Here is an 11,445-nt window from a genome sequence, read left to right on the forward strand (position 1 = left end):
GGCTGGCCTCGAACTCAGAAATCCGCCTGCCTCTGCCTCCCGAGTGCTGGGATTAAAGGCGTGCGCCACCACGCCCGGCGGACACCCTATCTTAAGATGACCAAAAGCAAAATGGTCTCTTGCAAGAATACTTATTTCTTAACTAGTGCAAATACACTCAAAGTATATGCAAAGCATAAAGCCAGTATTTAGATAAATACACACATGTAGTAACATACAGTATAATTTACAATGGATTAATATGTTTTTGTACAGTCATTAAATGAGAATTTAAAAGTATCAAATATTATCATGAACAAATCTCAAAACAACAGTAAAATCTGTTTTCCCCTGTCCCCACAACTTGGCCCAGTTTCTTGTTTTCTCTCAAGATTTTCACAAGCTATTCCTGGCCAAGAAACAAAACCAGATCACCCTATTCCCCAGTAGACTAGGACAAAGTTGGTAATAACATCAGCTACAACTCCAAGAGAAGGAAATCAAGCTAGGTCTGTCAGGTACCTCACTGACTAGCTAGGAACTTTATATGGTGTCATGGTCCGCGATTAGTCTTACCATATCAAACTAAAATGTAGGTACTATCTGGGGGGTTGGGCTCTGAATTTTTGCTTCATCTAATGAGTAGGTTCAGAATATGTAGAACTGTGCTAATTATTGAAGGATATTTTAAAACATACTAAGTTGTGACTATATATGGATATACATAATAACTGTTAGTGTTAGTTTTACTTGTCAATTTAACACAATCTAGAATTACCTGAAAAGACAGTCTTAATGAGGGATTATCTGGATCCGGCCGACCTGTGTCTATCTTCATTAAATTGATATGCAAAGACATAGTCCAGTGTGAGTGGCACCGTTTCCTTTATATAAGAGCAGAGACAATAGGCTGGGCTGTAAACATGCAAGCATTCAATTCTCTTTTTGTATGGATTCGATGTGACCTAAAGTCCAATATGACTGAAGTTCCTGCTTCCTTGGGTTCCCTTCTAGAAAGGACTGAAATAAACTTTTCTTGCTCTTTGTCAGGTTATTGTATCACAGCAACCACAAATGATACCAATACAGAAATTCACTGTAAGTCTTCAAGATGCTAAGTTTTAAACAGTTAAGGACGAAAGTGAGGACCAGCCAGATGGCTTAGCAGATCGGGAGGGCTTGTAGCCAAACCTGACAACACTTCAGCCGCAGGAATCCACATGATGGAGAGACTGTCCCTCAAGTTGTCACCTTACCATGACACGTGCTGTAGCATAAAGCACAAATTCCATAAATAAGTAAATAAATGAGGAAAATGAGATTTAAATGGATTTCCTAGGTGTTGTGGTTACATGTCCAAGTTTTAGTTATGTTAGGCTGAGGGTATCACCATACTTCATATTGTGTTAATACTACGTAATCATGTTTTAACCTTTTTAAACAAATGAGTACCTGTAGAGACAGTGAAACAAGCATGTCCTGACTGTATGACGAAGGCTCCAGCCTTAGACACTAGAAAATTGGACTGAAATGAGGACTGGGAGCAACTGGGAGACAGTTGAGGCATACAGGTCTGGGTGCCAGAGGATGGACATGGCCTATGGGTGGAAGGATTTGAATGCATGGCTAAAACGAGGAGGAGGATCACTGCGCAGACTTGGGAGCCTTTGCCACGTTCTCAGACCTCTGTCCATGAACAAGTTCCTTGGCAAAAAAAATTCCCTGGTGGTGTACACCTTTAATGCCAGCACTTGGGAGGCAGAAGCAGGTGTGTTTCTGAGTTTGAGGCCAGCCTGGTCTACAGAGTGAATTCCAGGACAGCCAGGGCTACACAGAGAAACCCTGTCTTTAAAAAATAAATAAATAAAATTTTAAAAATTTTTTTAAAAAATTAAAAACTTTTCCATGTAGGTCAGGCTTGGTATACATTCTTGTAATCCCAGGACTTGGCAGGTTGAGGCAGGAGAATCTCAAACTCAAAGCATGCTGGGCTACACAGTGAAACTGTCTCAAAATGAGAGGTAACAAGGGCCAGCTGATAATCTCAGTGGTCACAGACTTATCTAGTGTGTCAGCATCTCTGTGTTCACTCCCCACGTAACCCAGTGTATAAACCCTCCACGGGATGGTGCGGGTACCTCAGCGGCTGTTCTGTTTCTTCCTTATGCAAGCTCTCCAGAACTTGCCTTCCTGACACCAGTTTCAACATACAACCCTGAAACACTTCCTCCTGAGAACGCTCTCCTCCCTAAACCTCAGCTGCTTTCTGGTTTCCTCTCAAATGAAGTCTCCATGTTTGCTACACTGTCCAATTTTTTTTAAAAAAAAGAAAGAAAAAGAAAATATAGGGCAGTGAAAATGCTTGTTGTCTGTTCCTTACAGCACCCTCTAACCACACACAACCATTAGTGCTGGAAACATGACCGAGTGGCTGGGCAATTGAGTTATTTTAATGATTGTAAACTTAAATGACTGCACATGGCCAAGGGCAAATGTACTGGAGAGTACTGCTTTGAGTATCTGCCTGCTTCCAACCCCTACATATAAATACCTGTCCTTCCCTGGGGAAGCTCAGCCTTCCTGCAACCCCGGCCATCATCTGTAAACTCAGGCCCATGGCTGATCTTTAGTAGTCTGCTGTCTGCTGTTCAGTATCCGAAGGCACCATAAATTCCTCCTAAATGTTTCACTTAGCCTCAAACTGCAAACTCGCAAAATTGAACTCCAGTCTGTCTAACACAGCTCTGCCTTCCCTTTGGACACTCTGTCCCCAACAATGATGCTGTCATTCTCTCAGAAGTCCAGGCAGGAGTCAGATTTGACACATCTCCCCAGCCTTCCCACTAGCAGAAGCCATGTAGTACTGGCAAGTTTTCCTACATAATCTCTCTCAATGACTTGTTTGTTAAAACCACAAAATGTATTGACCTCTGTTCTGCAAAACACTGCAACGATCTTACCCTCAGCAAATTTAAATGTACACAAATCAAAATCACAGAAATGAAAAATTAAGTCTAAAAGGGTGGTTAGAGGACTCACCTAGGGTCCTGCACTCATTTCCCTCTACCAACCAAAAGATTTTTAAAAACCAAATGTATTGCCATAGAAGGTCTCTCCAGTTTCTCTCAGACCAATGGCTGATGCAGAAAAGCATGCTTTGCCCCACACCCTTCCCTGTCCCTGTGCTCTATGTCTGCCACTCTATTCTTCCTTTTCAGAGCTCCTGCACCTTTGTGGATCCTTTGCAAGGACATCCCTCCTAATCCCTCACTGTCCCACAGTTAACCCCTCTTGTGCCTTGCCAACAGGAGTTCCCTTCCTGGACTCTCTGTTTCCAGCAACTCAGACAAGAATTTAAGCTCAAAGCAAGCCTTCCTATAAAGCCATCACTTCCAGCTGTAATTCCCTCCTTTTTAGCTTTCCATTACACTTCTAGGGTACCCTTCAGTGGCTCTTGTAACTTGTGATTTACATGATAAAGGCCCTATCTGTAATACAGTCTGAGCCCACCAAGTTGAAGAAGACAGCTTGCAAGTCCCAGGCCAGGCTGGGCCACAAGTCTACCATTCACTCATGATATAGAGATGTGAAGTCATGACCCTTCCTTCAGTGAGCCTCTAGGTTCCACTGCATAGTTCCATACCGTTGGGCAAGATGGCCCTTAGTAAACTTGTCACAAAACAAAAGGAGACATGAACAAGGGAGAGGAACCTATAGGGACAAGGAAGGGGGCAGCCAGCCTGAGAAGAAGACAAGGGAGAGTGTGGGAGGAAAGTAATTAGAATAAATTAAATACACTTATGAAATGGTCAAGGAACAAATTTCATTGAAAAAACAAAATTTTTAGGATACATAAAATGTATAAATACATATAAAATTCCATCTTGGTGTATAGAAATGTTTCAAAACATGCAAAAATTGTAATCATACCATATTAACAAAACCAAATAAAAACAAACTGATAAAATAACTTACAAAGCAATACTTACATATCATCTAATATTAAAATATGTACTATATACAAGTCTTAACACATAATAATTAAATGGCTCTGTCTATGCCTTTAGGCCATCTATAACTCAAGCATTCTGTCATCCATGATGACAAGTGACCTCAATTGTATATTCCTGTGAGTTGTTTTTCTTAATCAAGTGTGTTTAGTTCCTCTAGTCAATATTTTGCCTTAAAGCTCTGGAATTATTCCTACTATTCTAGTTTATTGATATGCGTTTCCTTCTCCGCTCTTTGAATGTTCTGACTTTACACTCCTGTGAGATAATCTTTCTACTTCGTATCTCCTCTACTCTGAACTGAATTAAGCCACTTATCTGCTTATGTTCCTGGGCTACTCAACTCATTTCGTTCTCTCTTTGTATTGATGAACCCTCCCTCTAGTTTTGTGTAACAAGCTTACTCCATGTTCCTTCTTCCAAACCATTGGAATAATGAATAAAATTGGTCCTAATATTGATCGCTAGAGCTTCATGGTCCATCCATCCAACCCGTTCCACACTTTGATATCAAAATCAATGTTTAATCGACTTAAGTAGTTCATCCCTGTGCCATACTCAGCTGACACTGAGATCTGTGGTTGTACGGTGTCATTTCCTGGCACTGTGTCCCAAAGCCTAAGTCATTGATTGGTTCTTGGCTTCCTCCAATATTATTTATTATTAGATTCAGCAATTATTTCCTAACAATGAGGTAGATAAGATGAATTCATGCAGACACTCTTTAAATTAAATCATAACTTTCTGATGTTTCCAATTGTTGATTTCCTAAAAAAATCCACCAACACCTTCGGTACAGACACTAATCTTAATAATTCTAAATCTTGTGCTCAGGGTGGGGAAGAGGGTACTTAGTGAATTTTAATGAGAGTTTTGCCTATTATACACTACACATTATAACTGTCAAAGACATAAGATAAAACATTTCAAGTCCCCTTTTGTCTTTATGGAAGAACCTGAACATCTATTAAGAATCAAGAAGAAAATATTTGAATCACAATAGTGAAAACTCAGGAGCTGTAATCCATAAAAGATGTTCTACTATAGATAAATTATACTTTGATTTCTAAAATGTATTTTAATTTTATGTGTATGGATGTTTAGTCTGCAGGTATGCCTGCTGCTCATGGAGGGAAGAAGTGAGCTTTGGAGCGAGAGTTACAGATAGTTATGAGTTGCCACAGGGATCCTCGAGATTTGACCAAGGTACTCTGGAAGAGTATCCATTGCTCTCCACTTCTACCATCTCTGCCATCTCCCCAGCTCAATTCCTCACTCTAAAAAACCCCAGCTGAACTGCGTTGGAGGGTGGGGTGATACAGATCCCTAGAGAGTAAGAATCTCATCGGCTATTTTTTTGTAGAAGCTGTGGAATTTCAGTCTGTTGGTATGTGTTGTGTGATGCTAAATTCTGCCTACAGCAGACTTGTCAAGTTTACAAACTTTTGTTGTGCATACCTTGTTCCTTAATATAATACTTCACATTTACAAGCTTTTGTTGTGCAAACTGTTCCTTGCTTTAAAATAATTGGTTAAATAAAATTGTCTACAGCCAATTACAGGAAGGATTAGAGGTAGCCACTTTTGAGTTACCCCAGGGACTGAGGAGAGACCAGCAAGAAAGAAGGGAGAACTAGAGGAGAGGAAGCCACCATGGGGAGAGATGGACCACGAGCACGTGGCCAGGAGAAACAGCAAGTATCTGGGGTACACCGCTGGGGAGGTAGCCAGGCCAGCAGTTAGAAGAGTAAGGTTAGGAGTCACTACCCAATAATTGTCATAGCCAAAGACAATAGCCACAGTCTGAGTCTCATTTGTCAGCTAGTCAGAGATGAGCTTAAAGTGGTTGCACTACAGCAAACCTTTCTAAAATTACATTTACTTTTGTATCTGTCATGGTGCATGCCCACGTGGAGCCAGAACACCACTCACAAGTTGATCCTTTTGTTCCATGATGTGAGTCGCAGATATCAAACTCAGGTGGCCAGGCCTGGCAGCAAGCTCTTCTGGCTGTTCCGCCATCTCACTGGCCATGTGGAAATCTTCTGAAGATGGACGCACATGAGCACAAGCTCAGAAATGAATAGTTTGAAAGTAGGTTCTTGGAAATAAATACATAAAGACAATGGAATGGAGAGAAGCAAATCTCCTGCAAGCTTGTTTAATACACACTAACCGTGAATACACTAGAAGGCCAGATGAATACAGAGTTCCCTGTAAATAGCACACACTTGCATCTCCTTTAATATGACAGCTAAACAAGACAGGACACTAATGTGCATTGGCTTGGTTTTTCTGAAATCAGGAAACCTTGCACATCCTAGGACCACAGTAAATGAATTGATATTTAACTTCTTCAGCTCAGTTATCCTGGAAGACCCCAATTCCATGTGTTTCTTAGACCCCTAGAAACAAAGCCCAGCGTGGAGTTCTTTGTTCTTTCGCCTTCAGCCTGAGAGAACGATGACCACTGGGTGACCCACCCAGGTGCCTGACTCATTGTGTAAGGGACCAAGAATGTTTCCCAAAGATAGCCTGTAACCTTTCCATGAGCGATGAGCTGTAATTCGTCATCCCCATTCTTACGATGTTTATTTACTCAGCTTCCACATTCTTTGTAGTCTTACCCTCCCCTTTCTTTGCAGTTTCTTCCTTTAAAAACCCTCCACTGCAACTGCTGGGGGTCGATCTCCTCTGACCCTGTGCAGGTTACGAGCTCGACCTCAGCATGCTGATTCCCAAATAAACCTCATGTGATATTGCATCAAGAACGGTTTCTCTCGAGTTATTGGGGCGTCACCTCATCCCGGTACTTGAGCAAGGGTCTCTCACTAAACGGGGGTCTTTCAATCCTATCAGCTGTTCCTGACTTGTTTAGGATTTTAGTTAAACCTTTTTCTTTTAGTCCTCCCTTCCCTGGTGCCCATCAGAGTCAAAAGGGCATTGGATCCTATGGAATTGGGATTACAGATGGTTTCAAACCATCAAGTGCATGCTGGGAAACAAAGCTGGGTCCTCTCACAAGTGACAATGTTCTAAGCTGCTTCACTATAGTCTCTCCAGACTGCTAGAATTCATTTATTTGTTTTTGGGTTTTTTGTGGTTTTGGTTTTGGTTTTTTTTTTTTTTTTTTTTTTTTTTTTTTTTTTTTTTTTAGACTTTTTTGTGTAGCCCTGGCTGTCCTGGCACTCACTCGGTATCCAGGCTGGCCTAGAACTCAGAGATCTNCACTATAGTCTCTCCAGACTGCTAGAATTCATTTTTTTTTTTTTGGGTTTTTTGTGGTTTTTTTTTTTTTTTTTTTTTTTTTTTTTTTTTTTTTTTTTTTGCTTTGTCCAGACTTCTCTGTGTAGCCCTGGCTGTCCTGGCACTCACTCGGTATCCAGGCTGGCCTAGAACTCAGAGATCTACCTGCCTCTGCCTCCTGAGTACTGGAATTAATGTGTGTGCAACAGGGCTCAGCTAGGATTTTGTTTATATAAGAGCACAGGTGCCTTTGGAGGGTAGGCGAGGACTTTGAATCCCGTGGACATGGAGTTATAGTTGGTTGTGAGCTGCCAGTCCTCGGCAAGAGCAGTAGGTACTCTTTACCACTGAACCATCTTTCCAGCCCTAGGAAAGAATTTTTTTTTTTTTTAGAATGTCCCTAAATTTGAGTCATCTGATATTTTCATCATGTTCAGACTGTGTCATGGGTTTTGGGTCCTGACTTATTTTTATAGTCAGCAAATGTCAGCACTTATTTTCATGGTTACATTAACCATTACAGACTTTAACTCCACAGAACACCATTTAAGTAAAAGGGATTAAATTAAATCAGTTGAGCAAGATCATATAATTAGAGTGAATCTTCTGATTTGAGATACAGTTCTCACATTACTGTTTCAAAAAGGGCAACATCAAAATTACTTCATGTTTTAAAAAAATTATTTAAACTTAGAAAATGACAGCACTCATTGCCCAAGTTCCTCTTGAAGCTGTAAGGCATTAGTTTTCTTTCTATAGACATACATTTTCTTTTGTAAAAACTGGATTATAGACATAATTTTCAATATATCATTTATATCCTGTTTTAGTTGGTTTTTATGCTGTGAAGAGACACCATGACCATAGCAATTCTTATAAAGGAAAACATTTAATTGGGGCTGGCTTACAGTTTCAGAGATTCAGTTCATTATCATTATGGGCAGAAGCATGGCCGCATCCAGGCAGGCATGGGGCTGGAGCTGAGAGTTCTACATGTTGATCTACAGGCAGCAGGAGGCTGAGTGCCAAATGAATCTACAGGAGCCATAGCTATTCAAACCATGACACCCCCTATATAACAAACATTGCTGGCATCATTTTTATCGCTTGTGTAAAACTTCATGGCATAGATAGTATCTGTGCAGAACTGTGCAAACTTCCAGGGGCCAAAGATTAAATGTCTTTAATCGTGCTGTTAAGTTGGTTTCTTCCTTTCATTCCTTTTTCTATTGTTTTTTATTCTGTTTGGAAATGAGGTCTCCCTATATATGCCAGGCTTGCCTGGAACTCTCTATATAGCTCTCAACAACTTATCCTTACAACTCTCCTGCCTCAGTCTCCCTACCACACCTGGCTATCAACTCTATTTTTACCTTTATTTCTGGCCAACTTGATACCACGAATCAATGTACCCCTTCCTCTCATTTTGTTGACTTCCTTTGAGTACTAAGTGGAAGGAGCTTTTTTTTTTTAACCTTTCGTGGTTTTTGTTTTTGTTTTTTTGTTTCTCTGTATAGCCCTGGTTGTCCTGGAACTCACTCTGTAGACCAGGCTGGCCTCGAACTCAGAAACCTGCCTGCCTCTGCCTACCAAGTGCTGGGATTAAAGGCGTGTGCCACCACTGCCTGGCTGTAGCCAGCGTTCTTAACTGTGGATCCCCGTTCGTTTGCTTCTTGAAGTGATATTGAATTTTCTCTCTCAAAGATGTCCTAATATTAGGAAGTGTGAGCTAGAGTCACTTGTTTTTGGTCTGTGGGAGGAGTAAGATTTTTTTTTTCTACATTTGTTTTATCACAGGAGGGCTGGGTGTGCAGACTTCAAGGACAACTTGATGAAGTCAGTTCTCTCCTCCTATCATGTGACTCCAGGTATAAAACTATGCTCTCTTGTACTTGGCTTCAAGCACCCTGACCCTCTGAGCCAGCCATCCCAACAGGCCTGTGCTTGGTTTTACTGTGGAGGTTTGTTCTGAATCTTAGTCCCCTCAGGACAGCCACTGAGCCCTCCGGTTCCTCTGCTCCGTACTCTCTCCTCTAGGGCTTTCCTCTTCAGCCAGGCAAGGCCCTGGTCGCCACAGCTCCATGCTTTAGCAGAAAAAAAAGAAATGGCAAATTCAAAAGCACACTGCTTTGGACACTGACAAATCCAGGCTGCATTCTACCTCCAAAGAAATACATTCCAAAGACAGTAGTAACAATGTTGACTCTTTGCTGTGAAAAGCATATCTTTAGTCAGGTGGTAGTAGCACATGCCAGCCCTAGGGAGGCAGAGACAGGCAGATCTCTGAGTTCGAGGCCAGCTTGGTCTACAGAGGAAGTTCCAGGACAGCTAGGGCCACGCAAAGAAACCCTGTTTTGAAAAACTTAAAAAAAAAAATTATTTCTGCAGTTAGCCCCAAAGCTTCATGATAGCCTTGGTCTTGGTGCTGTGGTAAATATGGATTCCTAACACACGGACTCTGCCCTCGCCTCACATCCAGGCCTGCTTTTCCAGAAAGGAATTGACTCCAGAGTCTCAAACCCAGCTCAGGGAAGTCAAGATTTCTCTTCTGGTTTCCTTTTCTCTTCAGTTCCATTTTAGGACATTTAAAATAATCACACCTTGAGGGTAGATGGCAAGGCTAAAAACTAACAGAAAGATTCAGAAGGAAAGCCCTTATTAGAGACTGCCCTCGTCAGTTCCTAGCCTGATAAACACCGTTTCCAAAAGCAGCATGGGAAGGAAATACTTTATTTCATCTTACAGCTCATAGCCCATCATGAAGGGAAGTTAGGGCAGGAGCTCAAGCAGGAACCTGGAAGCAGGAACTGTAGCAGAAGCCATCAAAGAAACAGTGGGGTTTTTTTGGTTTTTTGTTTTTTGGTTTTTTTGGTTTTTCAAGACAGGGTTTCTCTGTGTATCCCTGGCTGTCCTGGAACTTACTCTGTAGACCAGGCTGGCCTCGAACTCAGAAATCTGCCTGCCTCTGCCTCTGGAGCACTGGGACTAAAGGTGTGCACCACCACGCCCGGCTAGGAACCGTGTTTATTGACTTGTTCAGTTTGCTTTCTTACATACCCAGGATCACCTGGCCAGAGATGGCACTGTGTTGCGGGAAATATTTTAAAAGGCACCATTCCGTGCTAATGCGGGCTACTCTCTGGCCCCAGAGACCTCGCTGCCGCCATGGCTAGCCCCAAGCAGCAACCGCCCATCTCGCGGTTCTCTTGCTGCGGGTTCTGCTCACACTCTCAGCCATCTACCCCCTGTGGTTAGCAGTCACAAATTCCAGTAACCCAGTAAAATCAAAATTCTAGAGGCTTGTAATTTATCAGTCAGATTTATATTAGTAAATTCTCAACCCACAAAACGCCTGCACAATGAACTCAAAACTCAACTGAAATAAACACAAGAATCACAGCTACATGGGGCAAATGCACCCCACTTAATATTTAATCATCTGTCTAAGAAATCCCCAATACTTATGGCTCCCAAGACTATGGTTCTGGCTCCTCTTTCTCTCCTATAGGTTCCATCTTATCTCTTTCTCTCCTTCCCTTCTGTCTCTCCTTCTTCTGTCTCTTCTCCTCTTTAAAATTCTCAGTCCGCCTTCCTTTTCCACTGTCCAATCACAAGCTTCTTATATTAATATTTAGATTAATTGGTGGGAACTGCTACAGCTCTGCCCACAGTGAGCTGGAACCTTCCGCATCAATCAAGAAATATCCCCACCGTCTTGCTGTATCAGTCAGGGTTCTCTAGAGTCTCTACATAGTAAGAGAATTTGTTGATGACTTACAGTCTGCAGTCCAACTCCCAACAATGGTCAGCAGCAGCTGTGAATGGAAGCCCAAGGATCTAGCAGTTGCTCAGTCCCACAAGGCAAGCAGGCAAAGGGAGTCTTCTTCCTTCCAATGTCCTTATGTAGGTCTCCATCGGAAGGTGTAGCCAAGATTAAAGGTGTGTGCCACCATACCTGGATCTGGGCCTTGCTTTGTCCCAGGCTGACCTTGAACTCAGAGATTTCCTTGGCTTAGTCTCCTCAGATTCATAGCCACTATGCCTCAAGATGTCCATGTCAATATCCAGGTCAGAAACTTGTATCTTCCAGCCTCAAGATCAGGATCACAGGTGAGCCTTCCAGTTCTGGATTTTCATTCATTCCGGATATAGTCAAATTGACAACCAGGAACAGCTACACTTGCCTACAGACCAATCCTATGGAGGCGTT

The sequence above is a fragment of the Mus caroli genome, chromosome 2 (genome assembly GCF_900094665.2).
Source record: "Mus caroli chromosome 2, CAROLI_EIJ_v1.1, whole genome shotgun sequence".
NCBI classification, from domain to species: Eukaryota; Metazoa; Chordata; class Mammalia; order Rodentia; family Muridae; genus Mus; species Mus caroli.